This window comes from Canis aureus, chromosome 16 (assembly GCF_053574225.1).
Source record: "Canis aureus isolate CA01 chromosome 16, VMU_Caureus_v.1.0, whole genome shotgun sequence".
Lineage (NCBI taxonomy): Eukaryota > Metazoa > Chordata > Mammalia > Carnivora > Canidae > Canis > Canis aureus.
In genome coordinates this window covers 6,835,529-6,851,283 of record NC_135626.1, presented here as the reverse complement: position 1 = coordinate 6,851,283, position 15,755 = coordinate 6,835,529, and the positions used below count along the sequence as shown (strand labels likewise).

General features: G+C 55.3%; 2 long non-coding RNA genes across 3 annotated transcripts in view; both read left to right on the top strand.

Annotated features, from left to right (window-relative positions):
• The window catches only part of LOC144285657 (uncharacterized), a 94,056-nt gene that overhangs the window by 38,019 nt on the left and 40,282 nt on the right, over positions 1-15,755 (top strand). The gene's annotated exons all lie outside the window — the stretch shown is intronic.
• Positions 11,496-12,915, top strand: LOC144285656 (uncharacterized). The gene is made up of 2 exons (XR_013353909.1): positions 11,496-12,081; positions 12,228-12,915. It is a non-coding gene; the product is annotated as an uncharacterized LOC144285656 (long non-coding RNA).

Here is a 15,755-nt window from a genome sequence, read left to right as displayed (position 1 = left end):
TATATGAAGTAATGTTTTATTACCAGAAGGTAAATGGTGATAATTTAAGAATACATATTGTAGCCCCTCCTAGAGCAACCAAAGATATAAAGAGGTATAGCTAAAAAAGTAAACAAAGACAGAATGGAATATTTATAAATACTTGATTAACCCAACAGAAGGCAGTGAAAGAGGCACGGAGAAGAGAAGGAACAAATAGATGATAAATAGCAAGATGCTAGATGTAAACCTACCTACTACGACGAGTACATTTAATGTAAAAGGACTAGACACTCCAAAGGAAAGGCAGATACTGTCAGACTTGGTTTTAAAAATAGTCTTGTGTGAGTTCAGGGTCTGTAAATGGGAGGATTAAATGAGCTTGTGCATCAGAGCTCTGAGCCCCGTGCCTGGCCCACAGTGGGTGCTTCTTAAGCAAAAACTCTGAGTCTGATTTTACAATCCCATTTTCTGGGAAGCCTGTCAGTGAGCTTCCTGTGGGGAGGCCCCAGTCAGCCATCCACACAGCATCCCACCCTGCTGAGCATTCATCCACCTGGCCTTTGTGGAACACCAGCTTCATGCAGACAGGCAAGGCCCTCCTCACTGGCAGCTGCATGTGGGTTATTTGTCCACTTTTCAGGGGCAGGGAATGGCCCTCCCCCCTTTACTCGCTCTAAAGCAGCAGGGCAGGGGAGGTGAAGTCACAAACAAATGGATGATCAAAGCCAGGGCTGGAGCCGAGCTTGCCTGAGGCTGGCCAGGGTCGGCAGCTTGTGCCAATGTGGCCGCCTCATGTTGCCCGGCGCCCACTCCTCCCCTGGAAGCTGCTTACCAGTGTCCAGTGTCCCAGCACTGCCTGCAAGGCCTCTCCCCTGGAGGAGCTCCCACTTTCTGGCCTATAGGGTCAGCCCCTCCCTTATCCTTGGCTCCCACCGCCAAGCCAAAGCATCTCTGGTCAACAGTTGTGGTACAGAACAGCAAGGCAATGTCATGGGGTTGAAGGAGGACAAGGTGCCTTAGGCTCTGTCAGGCCAGGGTGGGCTCTATAGGCCTGGGCTACTGCTTGCTAGTTTGGTGGTCCTTGTGGGTAAGGAAAGGAGGCTGGGGGATCCCGGGCTGTACCTCTTGGTCCCTCCCTCCCCACCCCACCGCACCCCATCTCTGGCCTTGCAATTGAATTCAGAGCTTTGAGGACCAACGTGCTGTTTCTAGCAACTTCCTCCACTGTCCAGTCCAATGGTCTCCTCCTCCTCCAAATCCCTGGTCACTACCCCACCTCCTCATGAAGGTAATCTCCATCTACCATGATGCCTAACACATGATGCCTAATCTCCATCTACCATGATGCCTAACATCTACCATGATGCCTAACCAGTTGTACCTGTTTCTGTCATCTGTATATAAGACATCTTTTGCACAGGATGTTTGTGAGCTTTGTCTATATTGTGGCTTATAGTTATAGATCATGCATCTTGAAAGCTGGCCAGTTGTCTACCACACGGATAGTTTGCAATTCATTTATCCTTCATTTTTTTCTATAGCTGCAGGACAGTTGGGTTCACTCCATTTAGGACTATTACCAATAGTGCCATGGTGAATACTGCAGGTCACGTCCTTTGGTGAACGCACGGATGTGCTTCTGTTGGATCTGTGCCTAGAAGCGGAAGTGCTGCGTTAGACGGCAGGGCGTGCTCAGCTGGAGTAGACCTAGTGCACGCTTCCCACGGTGGTTTGACCAATTCACATTCCCACCGGCCGCGAGGCTTTCTGGTTGCTCATCTGGCCCACCAACACTTGGTACTGTGGGTCCCCCTCCCCGTAGCTGTGCTGGAATCTGAGGTGGTAGTTCCCTGTGGTCCTAACTTGTGTCCCTTCCGATGAGTCATGAAGCTGAGCACCTTCTCATGTGTTTGTTGATCATTTGGATATTCTCTCGTACTTTAATTCAAGCATTTCTTCCCCGTTCCCCCATGTTTTCCCTCTTGAATTGTCTGCCTAGGTCTTACTGATTTACAAGGCCAATCTGCACTGCCCCACAAACTCAGAACCACAGTAGTTGGGCCATGTTCTTACTGGAGCTGGTGACAGGGTTTCAAACAAAAGACATACTAAATCACATAAAATTAATCTGATTTGAATTGATTTTGTATTTGATCAATGTGTCTTGGTTTTATGGTTGTCTAAGAGCTACAAGGAATTTATGCCTCATTTTATGTTGGTACATGTTTAAGTAACACCACGGTAAAAACTATTCAACGCATCAGTGCCGGCCCGTGAGAGATCCCCTTTTCCTCTCGGTAAACAGGAGATTTTCAAGACACAGATCCAAACTGGTGATTCCCCTGTGTAATGCATCTCAGAGGATCCCTTCTGTCTGAGATGGAGATGAGGCTCCTCAGCCCGACACTGTTGCCTCCCATGCTTGCCTCATACCTGTACCTGCTGCCCATGGTTCTTTCTGAATCATGATCTCTCACACCCCAGGGTGTGTCTGCACCGGCCCCCAGTTCCTGCTGCCACTACCATGGCCACCCCATTGGCTTAGCATTACTTCCTCGCTCAGACCTCCACTTAATTGCCACTTCTCAGGGAAGCCCTCACGAGGCCCCTAAGCACACCGTCCCAACTGAGCACTGTCCTTCTCTGTATAATCTCGGTTGTGATTTTTTATTTAATTGTGGCATTCTAGACTGCAAGTTCTATGAAAGCAAGAACAGTATTTTTTTCCCGACTTTTTTTTTTTCCACCAATGTCTGTGCCAGTGTTTGGCATAGAGAGGACAAAGTGGATGTTTGTTGAGTGACTTAACGACCCACGCTGTGTGACCCTCTAGCTGTACTGATGCTGAAAGGCAGGGAGGGCCCAAGGTCACATGCAGGAGGGGATGAAAGGCCTGGGGCCAAGTTCTTCTTGTCCAGTCACACGGAATGAGACAGAAAGTCCTCTTTGGCCAGCATCACGGGCCCTGGAGACCACTCAGTATAATCTAGTCCAATTCCTTTGTGCCTCAAATGAGGAAGTTAAGTACCAAAGAGAGGATAATGATTGTCTAGAATTACTCAGTGAGACAGAGCTTGGCTAGGTCTAGGACCCACTTGCCTGAAACTCAACATGCTTTGATCTGCCCCTAACTGTCCCAGAGGCAGGAGACCCAGGGGGTCATGGGAGTGGAGGTCATGGTTCTCACAATCCTGATTGAACGCCTCTGAGCATGGCTGGGTTTCCCCACCGCATGCAGACAGGAGACTGATGACAAAGGCCTTCCTTGTCCTCCTCCAGAATCTATTCTAGAGTCTCATGGGGCGGTATTGAATTCTTGTCTATGGGAAGGTGGAAGAGGGCAGGAACATTCTGGAGTGAAGACTGGGGATACTCTGAGTGAGGCAGGAAGAATAATTCAGTGAGGAAAACTCTAGCTGCCAGGCAAATGCCCCCTAGTCCCTGGCCTGGTCTGGATGCTGTGATGGGGAGAACTGCACACAGTAACTCACTTAACCCTTTTGAGGCAGAGGCAGGTGACATTTTTTATTTTATTTTATTTTTTTAGATTTTATTTATTTATTCATTCATGAGACACACACACACACACACACACACACAGAGAGAGAGAGAGAGAGAGAGGCAGAGACACAGGCAGAGGGAGAAGCAGGCTCCATGCAGGGAGCCCGATGTGGGACTCGATCTCGGAACTCCAGGATCATGCCTTGGGCCCAAAGCAGGTGCTAAACTGCTGAGCCACCCAGGGATCCCCAGATGACATTAAAAAAAAAAAAAAAAAAGATTGTATTTATTTATTTATTTGAGAGAAAGTGAGAGAGATCACAGAGGGAGAGAGAGAAGCAGACTCTCCACTGATCAGGGAGCCCGATTTGGGGCTCAATCCCAGGACACTGGGATCATGACCTGAGCTGAAGGCACACATTCAACTGACTGAGCCACCCCGGCGCCCCAGCAGATGATATTTTTTAATTAAAATTTTTATTAAAAAAATAAAAATAAAAAAATAATTTTTTTTATTGAGCTAACTGTAGATTGAGATGCAGGTGTGAGAAGTGATGCCAAGAGAGCCCAGGTACCCTGCCCCTGGTCGCCCCCAACAGAAAAGTGTGGCAAAACGACAGGCTGATGTCCCAGCTGGGGCATGGGCACAACACAACCCACCCCGCTCACTCAGCCTTCTGCTTCTCCTCCTTTGCACCTGCACTTAGTTCCATACAGTTTTGTCACAGGGTGTCCCTCGGCGTCAGGATCCATCACCACAAGAGTCTCTGCTGCTGTTCCTTTATAACCACACCCCATTTCATCCCCATTCAGCTGTCCTGAATCTCCAACCATGTCTAATCTGTCCAACATTGCTAAAATGTTATTTCAAAAAATGTTATCTGAACAGAATCGCAGAATATGTAACTTTTGGGGATTGGCTTTTCCCCTTGGCAGGTGCTGCTTTTGGAGCCAATGTCGCTTTTGGGGCCAGCTCCCATCTACATGAGCTCCTAGTCCCAGGGGGTGGGTCTTGTCATTCCCATTGTACAGCTGAGCAAACTGAGCCCTTGAAAGTCCAGAGCTAGTGCTCTTGATGGTCACTGAAGGGGAAGAGAACACAGGGAAGTGGGCTGTGGGTCAGGGACGCGATGCCTGTCCCCAGCCTTTCACAGCCCCTCTGTCATCCACCCTGTCCCCTGCCTGCCCTGCGGGTGAGCGTTCTCCTGTGTCCCTCCAGGCCCTCCCCTGGGCTGCGTCTGCCCTCCACAGAGACGCGGTGACTGGGGCTGCTGGATCGCAACCCAGTCTCCTAACCCGAGGCCCAGCTTGGGCCCTGAGAAGTTATGCGACTCAAGCGGGCACCCGATCCTCTGAACCTCAGGTCCCCTCTTGGTGAGCCAGGGGGAGGGGCAGGATCGCACCCTGCAAACCCGCGAAGATGCAATGAGGCGACGTGTGAGAAGCAGTCAGCAAAGTGCCAGGCGCAGAGTGAGCCCCCAGCTCACGGCGCAGTGAGCCGCCCGCGGTCCCATTTGGCAATGAATTATGTATGGCCTTCTGGCAGCCCCTCTTGCGCTGGGGCTGGCGTTCTCGGAGCTTCTCCTGGGCCTCTCTCTCCAGTGAGGGGCGCAGGCTCCCCCAGGTGGGCGGGCGGCATTCTTTGTCTCTCCTGCAGCTACTGCTGCCTCCCCCCACCCCACTCTCCAGGCTTCCCTGAGCTTCTGGAGCCTGGTTCCCCAGGATGCCCATTTCACAGGCTGGAGAACCAAGGTCTGGGATCAGCTCAGGAACATAATAAGATGATAATAATAGAAACAGCAAGAGCATCAATAACATCAGTAATGACCATGGTACCAGCAAGGCTTTACTGCGCTGGTCTGATGTGCAGGGCACTTGAACAGGCCGTTGTGCATGCCGGGGACTGGGAGGGCCCCTGTGCAACATTGTCGTAGGTGCTGGCACCCAGTGGGCAACAGGAAAGAGACCCACCCTGGAGGAGCTCGCACTCCACGGAGAGGGAGGGAGAGAGAGAGAGAGAGAAGGCAATTAATAAAGGAGTCCTTGGGCGGCCCCGGGTGGCTCAGCGGTTTAGTGCTGCCTTTGGCCCAGGGCGTGATCCTGGAGACCGAGGATCAAGTCCCACGTCGGGCTCCCTGCACGGAGCCTGCTTCTCCCTCTGCCTGTGTCTCTGCCTCTCTCTCTCTCTCTCTCTCTCTGTGTCTCTTATGAATAAATAAATAAATAAAATCTTAAAAAAAAATAAAGGAGTCCTTGATTAAGTTCTAGGTCAGGTGGCAGGTGCTGGGAAGGAAGAGCAACCTGGCTGAGTCCTCGCGGAAGTGACAAAGCCATCTTCTGAGATGTCTGGGGAGGGATATTCCGGAAAGGAGCAGCAAGTGCAAAGGGTGGGGGGCAGGACAGGAACCTGGGTCTGAGGCACTTTCAGGCCGGCTGGCACCATGGGAGGCATCAAATTCTCAGGACCACCCTGGGAGCTGGGCACCACGTGGCCTCATTGGTAAGACAAGGAACTGGGATTGAGTGAGTAGTCATCATCTTTGTTCATCTGCTCTGCTGCGGACATGTTAATGTGTGTGATTACACGAGTTGCCCCACACCTCATTGGGGGGTGTTGGGAAATTGGCAGTATATGTGTCATATCATCTTTCTACAACTGAGAAAATTCTGAGTTCTCGAACCAGGGGTTTGGGGTCAGAGATGACAGGCCTGCGTGATTCAGGTCTACACCAGTAGGCTACCGTACCTTCCTCGTCTGCTTTATGTCCCCTGCCTGCCCCGACTTTCCTGCTGTCCCAGCGTGTGAAGCCCCAGCATCAGATGGGCAGCACAGCACTGCACCATCTGCGGACAGGAGGTGCAATGTCCGCTTGCCCCCAGCTCCCTCTTGGGCCTATGCTGTGCACTCCGAGTCAAGTCTGGAGATGTGATGACCCGGCCCGTGGCCGCGTCGCTCTGAGGCAGACCCAGAGGTGGCAGGCTCCAAGCTCATCAGTGGATCTGCCAGCGTCAGCCCCTGGCGGCCACGAGAGGTGTTCAAGCATGGGCTTGCGCGTTCTGACATTTCCCTCCATGGTCTGCATCTTCCTTCCAACTCCAGCTGGTGGGGGTGGGGGTGGGGGGTGGGGGCAGAGTGCAAGGCAGCGCATGGAGGGGGGAGGCGGTGCGGAATCAAAATGACTGCAGAGGGAGGAGAGGGTGGAGGTGAGAAGGGAAACCGACTTGGCAGTGACCTCTTCTCGGCCTCCCTGCCTCCAAGTGTGCTCTTCTGAGCCATCCTGTGAAGGTTCTGGATTAATCTTCCCAATTAATCCTCTTCCTAAGCCACCAAACCTTTGCTGCTCCCTATACCTTGCTTCTTTCTGAAGGCCATTCAGTACCTGGCCTCATTGCCTCGGGGAGCACGCCAGGCTACCCTCGCCTCCAGGCCACCACTTCCCATGTCCGGAATGACATGGAAGACACACCTGTAGGCCAGTCCCCAACATGAGGGGAGGCCATCTTTGTATAACGGGGCAGGCCTCTCCATTCCCCCCAGCCTGCCCCCTGCAACATCCCCAATTATCATGGCTCTGCCTGCCTGCCTTAGGATAAGTACCAGCTTCCAGCTGGCTTTGCGATCAAGGCCCCTCCTATCAGCCGGGCTCTCGCCTCCCTGACCCCCACTCCTGTCCAGCCTGAAGCTGCTCAGGGTTCCCGGGTCCTCTGAAATTGACCCCATTTCTCTCTCACTTTGGGACTTTCTTACGTGTGATTCCCTCTGCCAGGAACACCTCTCCCTTCCTTCTAGGCCTAGGTCTTACTCATCTTCCAGGGCAATGTTGATTCCACCTCCTCCAAGAAGCCTTCTTGGATTTAGGGCCCCTCCCCTCGGCTCCCAGAGACCCTGTGCCCCTTGAGCATCATCATAATTTCCACTCAAGATGGAAACTGGCGGACTTGCCAGTCATGGTCTTGTGATGACAGAGCCCCACCTTGGCCTCTGTCTGCTCCAGCCTGGCCAGAGCTGCATGCCCAGGAGGTGCTCAAGAAGGCCCAGAGGGAAGAAGTGGAAAATGGCACAGAAGCTTCTACTTCCTGTCAAGCCTTTTACGGAGAGATCCTGGATGACCAGGCCTCTCTGCACTATCTGGCCACACCCAGCAGCCCTCAGCCATGCTCTTTTAGTCTGTATAATGGACAGAACCCTGGATCCTACCCAACAGTGTCATGAGGCTAAAGGACATAATAAGTGTAAAGTGCTCATCTCAGCCCCAGGTATTCAGTAAGCGTTTAATGTTTGTACCATTGGTAATTACTGGGGCTGGAGCCAGCTTCTGTGGCTTCAAATCTGGGCTCCTCCATTCGCTGGCTCTGTGACCGCTACTTAGCCTCTCTGGGTCTCAGTTTCCTCATCTGTAAAATGGTAAATAATAGGCTCATTCCCTTTCTCTCTCTCTCTCTTAGTGAGATTAAATAAATGTTGGGAGGTTAAATAAATGAATGTTTGTACAGAATTTGCACAGTGGTCAGAGCAGGGAAAGGGCTGAGCAAACGTTGGATGTTATTATTATGGTCTTGACACCCAGAGGGCCTCAATTCTGACACCAGTGAGGAACCTCTGGCTCCTGGGGAATCTTCCAGAGCTGCTGACCTGACCTGGGGTGGGAATAGACCTTAGAACTTGTGAAATCCGACTTCCCACTCCTCACACCTCCTGAAACCACTCCATCCGTGTCTGGTGGTTGGAGGTGCCAAGAAGTGCCACCTCTCCTAAGTCCCTCCTACTCAGGTTCCTCTGGGTTCCCATCTAGGTCTGGATGGAGAGGGGAGGGCAGGGGTGGGGTGGATCCCAGAGCTTCCCAGCTCAGCCCCAAGCCCAGCAAAGTGAGGGACCTCCTGCTCCTGGGCGCCTATAGCCTCCCCCAAGGTCTCCCAGCTGGAGCCAAATGCACAACTGGCCTCTGTTCCCTGGATTTCAGGGGAGGGAAGGGGGTGAGTGTGTGCCCGCCCAAGGGTGGGATGGGGAGAGGGAGCCGGGAAGGTCTGAGCAGGAGGGGCGACCTGGGGGGGCAGCCGGAGAGGAGAAGGGGTATGGGAAATGGGGGGCGTGGAGCTGGGCAGCAGGGCTGGGAAAGGAGCCTCGGGGAGGCCGGGGAGGCGCTGGAGAGGGAGGCCTCATACCAGACACTGTCTAGACGCAGCAATTATTGTCAGCTCGGAACACCCAGGCTCTGCGGGCTCAGCTGAAAGGGAGCTTAACAAAGAGCCAGGAGAGGAAGAAAGCGGGGAGAAAAGCGCCCGCGGAGCCGGCTCCTCGCCTGTCGGGCTCTTTCTCTGCCCGGCTCCCCTCCTTTGTGCTCCACCACGGAGAAAGCACAGCTCAGAGATGCCTGACGGGACGCAGCTCCTCCTGGGCGCAGAGGGCCGGCCCAGGGTCACTGTGCGGGTTTGAGGAGGGAGAGGACGGCGTCCTGGAGGCGGAGGCATTGTGCACTTGTTTGTTTATTTGGAGGGCAGGGGCAGTGGGAACAGAATTCCTGAGGCAAGGGGTGCGAACCCACAATCCCCCACCTTCCTGCTGTGCAGGGCTGGACCCGACACATGTCTCTGAGCCTTGGTTTTCTCCTCTGCTAAATGGGAGCCATACCACTGCCTGGCCAGTGCAGAGAGGGTGGCGAGGCTAACTCTTGCACTTTGGAGGCTGCCGCCCAGCCCCCTCATTATTCCGAGGCAGAAATTCAGCCCTGCAAGGGACCCTGGTGGGACAGGCCACTTCTTCACTAAGGGCCTTACCTCCATTGCTTCTCTGCCGTTGTCATTATTATCTTCATTTTGCACACGATGTGAGGCACACAGAGGCCAGAGCCACTTGCCAGAGCTCACAGCCAGTCATCAATGGGTTTGGATTCAGGTCTGTCCCTTAACTGTAATCATGACTTTATGAGGTCATGAGCCACCTGTGGGGGAGTGGCTAAGGGTAGGTGGAAGGACTGATGGGAAGGCCACAGGCCATGTGGCCTAGGGTATGCAGGGAGGTTCAGAGCGGAGCTGCAGGTGGCCAAGCTCTGCCCCCAGGTGCTGCCTGGAATCAGGCTTTGGCGGAGCCACTCCCTGGCACAGGCTGAGCAGACCTGCCTTCCCATCCTGGGACAGGACAGACGGGACCCAAGAGGGAAGTGGGTGCGAATGATTCCGTGATGCCGCAACAAGGCCTCCTTGGCCCTCAGCAGGCATCAGGGTACAGACATTGCCCACCAGCCAAGAGCCCAGGACTCCTGGCTTCCTGCTCCTTGGGGCGGAGTCTGATCCTGGGTTCTAGAGTAACAAGAGGTGGAGAGGGCAGTGCCGGATTTCCAGCCATGGGTGGGGTCCTCCATTCATCATCCTCTGGTATGGCCAGGCCTGGCCATTCCTGGTACTGCAGGGGCTGGATGTGTGCCCCCCTTGCCTCAAGTGGAGGGCAGGCCACTCAGTGCAAGGGACACACCCACACCCACACACCCCCTCTTCCAGGCAGCCCAGGGAGCTCTGCGGGTCTGGACTCCTCATTCTGCTCTATGGAACTCTCCCCGAACATCTAGCCACCTCCATGACAAGGGCCACAGTCTCGGGCCACACTGATCCTCTCTGAGGCTCTGTCTGTGCCCTGGGACTCCATTCACCGTCATGTCACTCTTCACCTAGTTAGCACTCCAGGTGCTCCGGGAGCCCTCCTATGACCCCTGCTGAGATTAGGCCCCTGGGACCAGCCCTCCAGGCCCACTGCCTGCTTGTTGTTATTTAATGCATTATTCCTAGTGGTTTGTGCAGCCTCTGCTTGGAGGCAAGACAGCAGCCCTGTGTGGGCCTGGCTGTGTCTCTTGTTTGTCATTGTGTCCTAACGCCCCTCCCTGGGCTTAGTTTTCAGCCAGGCTCTGCCCCAAGGCTGGAGAAAAGGAGTCCTGGGTGCCTTATGCCCTCTCCTCCTTTCCCTTTGGGGACCATGAGGTTTTGGGGGCAGCCCTCCTGCCCCCTCCCCCAGTGGTTACTGCTTGGGCCAGGCCCTGTCCCTGTGCTGCCTGTCGGGTGGACAGCGCCCTAGGACTTCGACTGCCTCAGGGGACCCCACTCTCTTGGCATAGCCCTGGGTTGGTGATAGCCCATAGGGTGCTGCTCTCAGGAAGGCAGCCAGGGGTGGGTCCAGCAGGAAGGCCCCGGCCGAACCGGGGCAGAGAGAACAGCTGCAGGGGTGCAGTGAGGGGCCAAGGAGGGTGGCAGTGCCCCCTTCACATCCATTCCCCTCCCAGAGACCCCTGCCAGCTGGCCTCCCTGGCTGGACTGGCCCTGGCCCTGCCTCTCCTTCCACTCCCTTCCATCACCCCCTGCCAGCCCCTCCTGCCCTGCCCCTCCCTGCCCTCTCTTCTGCTCTCAGCCTCTCTCCTCCCCTCTCCCCATTCCCCTTCCCCATCCTCTCCTCTCCTCTCCTCTCCTCTCCTCTCCTCTCCTCTCCTCTCCTCTGCAATCCTCTCTTTTTTCTGAGTCCTTCTCCCTCGCCTCCTTCCTTTCTTCTTCCTGGGTTAAAAATAATCAACTTTCTGGGAAGCAGCAGCTCCTGCTGAGCCGCCCTCCCCACACTTGGGAGCCCCTGAGAATAGCTTTCTGCGGTTCTCAACTCCAGCCCCTCCTCTCCCCCACCGCCCCCTCCCCGCGAGCTGACTAATAAGCCCGGCCGCCGCGGCCCTGCCAGCTCGGCTAGAAAGGCTTTAACCGCTTCGTTCCCGGATCGCGGGCTGCCGGGAAGGAGCCGGGGACGGACAGCCCGGGGGAGGGCGGGGGCGACGGGGAAAGGGTGCGGCGGGGGGGGGGGGGGCAGCGTGCAAGCCCCAGGCTCCGAGCGGCACGCAGCAGGCGCTCAATTAATATCGAACTTTGACCTCTGGTTAGGAAACCTCCAAGTCCAGCTACTTCTGCCACGAACCCGGGGCTTGGTGGCCGCGAAGGGACGGAGGGCGGGTGTCGGGCGCAGGTACCCAAGGGGGGAGGGAGGGGCTGACGGGTCGGGCCCACGTGGAGGGTGGAACTGGGCCCGCGAGGCTCCCTCCGCTTGGCCCCGGGGACTCCTCGCGCCGCCCGCTGACGCCCGGGCCAAGGGCGAGGAGGCGCTGAAGACTCCCGGGATCCCGGGACGACCACCTCCGCTCCGGCCTTTAGCCATCACCGGCTCCCACCTTGCAAAATGGGAAACTGAGGCCCGGAGGAGGCAAGAGGTCTCCGGGTCCCTGCTGGACCTTAAAGGACCCAGGGCTTCCTCCCCCCTATCCCCCGGACCCTCCGCTGCAGCACCGGGGTATACCGCGGGGATGCGGCCGGGGAAGGGTCCTCAGGGTCAAAGGTGAGGGGTAGGTGGGGAGAGGGAACGTGAGCGGGGCGAGGTCCCCGCCGGCCCCGCCCACTGCTCGCGGCCCCGGCATTACCTCATCGCGGCGCGCGCCCATTGGCTGGTTCCCCCGGAGGCCGGCCCAATGCGGCGGAGCTGGTTAACCCGTCCCGCCCCGCGGGCGAGTCCCGGCCCGGCCCCTCGTCCCCGCGGCCCCCCGCGGCCACCGGGCGCCCAAGGGCCACGGAGACCGGGGAGAGGTAAGGTGTGGGGGCAGGCCTGGGCCGCAGGGCCGTGATTAGAGCGCAGGTTGCCCGGCCTGGCTCGGGCTGCTGTCCCGCTCCAGGCTGTGTGACCTTGGGCAACCGGCCTCACCTCGCTGAACCTCCTCTGCTTGTTTTCTCAGCTGTAAAAAGACGTGAATGATGTAACTCCTGCCCTTCCTAATTCCTTCCCCGAGTACTTGCCAAATGCTGGGCACACGTGGGCTCCGCGTTCCACATTGCCTCCTCGCTGCGAGAGGTACGGTTATGATTATGGGTTTTCAGAAGTGGAAAGAGGCTCAGAGCAGCGAAGCCGCCTCCCAAGGTCACACAGCAAGAAAGTCACAGAGCTGGGATTTGACCTCAAGTGTGTGTGTGTTCTGAGCTAGACTCCTACCCTCTGCAAGATACTGGTTCTGCCGGGAGGTGCTGCTTCTAGGAGCTTCTGATGCTGCAGGAGGGACAGGGCCCACATCCTTGCGCATTAGACCACCACAGGCCCCTGTGGACACAAATACCAGCCACAAACTGGAAAGCCACCGCCTCTGGGGAGGGAAGGCTTCCTGGAGGAGGAGGGGCTGGAGATGAATTTGCAAAGGGTAACGCAGACATAAGCAGAAGGACTGGATAGAGCACAGTGAGGTCAAGATGCTGGGAAGGAAGCCTGGAGGATCCCCAGGAGTCTACCTGCTGGTCAAGGTCAGCCACTGGATGGCTGTGCAGGGGCCCAGGGAGGCTGCTTCTCTCTGGGCAGTACTGGCGGGCAGGAGTACAAGCAGAGGTCTAAGTATTCACAAGTTATAAATCAAGCTAATAAACTGCTAAATAAAATATGTTCCATCCTCCTTCTTTGATAAATACGCCTTCCTAAGGTCAAATACAAACCTAGAAGGTTGGGTTTGTACTTAGAAGTCTCAGATTCCTGGGATCCATGGGGAGAGACAGCCCCGCCCACTGGGCCCACCTTTTCTTTCAGCCTCCCAGGTCCTGTCCTTTTCTATGAGGGGCTTTGTGTGCTCTGGCACGGACACTCCAGCCTGTGTGCATAAATTCTGTCCACATCCCCTGCAAACAGCCACCTCTGGGCCTGCCCTAGAGCTCAGGGGTGTCCAAATGGCCAGCTCAGGCCATCCTCAGGAAGATGGACCCAGGAAGTGAGCTGGGGGCCATTGAGCAGGGAATTCCAGGATCCGAGTGCCCAGATCATGGATCTTGGTGGCAAAGATTCCTTGCCCCATGAGGAAGGGCATACTGACAGAAGGGACTGAAGCGCTGTTCCCCAAAGCCTGGAACTCAAGCCACCAAGGTCCCTGGGTGCAGCTGCAGCTGGAGTGGCCCAAGTGGGATGCACGATCTTTTCTCCTCCTTCAATTTCCAGAATATCAGTTCCAGCCATGCACCTGGACCCTGGCTGGATCCCAAGTCCATCCTGGATCCCCCCACCCCCAACTACTAGCTCAATACTTACCCAGACCCTAGGAGCTTCCCACCTAAAGGAGTCCGTTCCCTGTGTCTACAACCTTTGCCCCTGTATGGGTTGGGCTCCCACTCTCCCTTGGCCCCCCTCCCGTCCAATGTGCCCTCTAGGTCAGCCAGCAGATCCTTCCAAAATGCAAGCCTGACCACTTCCTTCCCTTCTAGCCATCCCTGGCTCTGTGGACTCTGTCATTCCCAGGCACCAGATGTCTGACCCCCTCTGCCACTCCTCTCCTCTCTTCACCTTTGGTCCCGATCTCCAGCCGTGTGGACCTTCTGGGGGAGCTTTAAGTTCTCTGTGCCCCAGTCTTCATGCATGTTATACCTTCTGCCCAGTGTTTTCTGCCCCTCTTCTTGCCAACTTCAGATCTCAGGCATTTCCCAGCTTGACTGTGAGCACCAGAAGGGCAGGCTTGGTCTTCAATGTTGGCAGGGTGCCTTGTCCAGAGTAGGTGACCCTGAAGGTCACCACTGGGCAAATGGGTTTGTACTGAACTAGAAACCCAGAGACTGGCAATGACAGATTACCATGAACATCGATTGCATGCTCACTGCGTACCAGCCCCCCCGTTGTTAAGCATAGTATGTGTGTTCATTCACCTGTTTCTCACAACTGCCTCTGTCATTCTACAGAATGACGAACTGAGGCACAGAGGGCTTAGAGACTTAGGCTGACAACTGGCAAGGAACAGACCCAGATTTGAACCCGGGAAGTTGAGTTGCAAATCTCGCCCCCATCTAGTTTCCAAATCCAGTTCTCATCTAGCCCCAACTGGATCAGAACCTTGCTGTGGGTCACCAGGCCGGTGTCTCCACCTCTCTGAGCCAAAGCTTTTCTGTAGGCACAACATACAGAAAAGTTGCCAAAGTGGTGACTCCTGAGGTCTCTTCCAGTTGTGACATCCTGGGGTCTCAGAGCCTTTATCCAGGAAGTTCCCACTGATGATCTGCCTTTTAGTGAGCATCTGCTTTCAGCACCCCCTCCCCAGGTCTCATGCCAAGGGTTTCTGAGGAGGGCCTGGGGGAGATACCCAGGAGTTGGGAGGACGGAAAACAGTTGGGTGTGAGTTAGGCAAGTTGGGCGCTTCACAAACCTGTTTCTCTGCTCACAAGACCAGAGCCCCTTGCCGCTAACCGGGGAGGGGGGGGGCTTTTCCACACAACAATCGCATGGCCTGAGGCATGGGACTTCCCCTTCCCAGCCTCAGTTTCCTTATCTTTTGTGCCTCATCTACACTGCAGAAGCTTCAAGGGGCTGTTGGAATGCCTCACAGTACCTGGCCCACATGGGTGGGTATGGTCAGTTCTTAGAGGCTGTGGTGGATTTTCCTTTTTGATTTTTGAAAGATTTGATATATTTATTTGAGAGAGAGAGAGAGCCTGCAAGCAGGGGGAGTTGCAGAGGGAGAGGGAGAAGCAGGCCCCCCACTGAGCACAGAGCCTGGTGTGGGGCTCCATCCCATGACCCTGAGATCACGACCTGAACCAAAATCAAGAGTCAGACATTCAACCCACTGAGCCACCCAGGTGCCCCTCAATTTTCCTTTTTTTAACAGGGTGTCCCAGCAGGCAGGAGTTAGGGCCCATGGCTCCCCCAAGCAAGTTGCCCTTGTGTTTCTAGAACTCATCTCCATTTGAAACATTCCACCCCAGAGAGGCAGGAGCCCAGAGTACACAGTTGGGTAACCAAACTGTCCCTGGCAGTCTGTGTCATCCTGGCCAGCTGGCTCTGGGCCTCCAGTGAACAGGGACCGCTCATACCCTCCTGGGGTATGAGCTGCAAGGTACTGGAGTTCAGGCAAAGACTACAGGCCTACAGGGTCTAAGCAGGGCAGTCAGGGGCCAAGGGCGCTTGGGGTGGTCAAACCTGAGCTTTACACACATCATCTGGAGGATTCTTCACAACAGCCCTGCAGGATATGCACCTATTTTACAGGGGTCGTCATAACCTGGTGGCTCACAGAGGGACAGGGACCTGCCCCAAGTCACACAGCCAGAAGGAGGAGTCTGGACCTTGCTCATAATTACTCTGCACCCTGCTTCAGACCAAGGTGTTCCAACCACATTCATAGACAGGACGAGTGAACTAAGAAACGTTCTGGAAGAAACCCTGGGACACACACAGGGCCCAGGTACAGAAATGTTTGTAAATGAGCCAGGGTGCCCCTTCTTTTCCATCCCAGCACATACCCCAC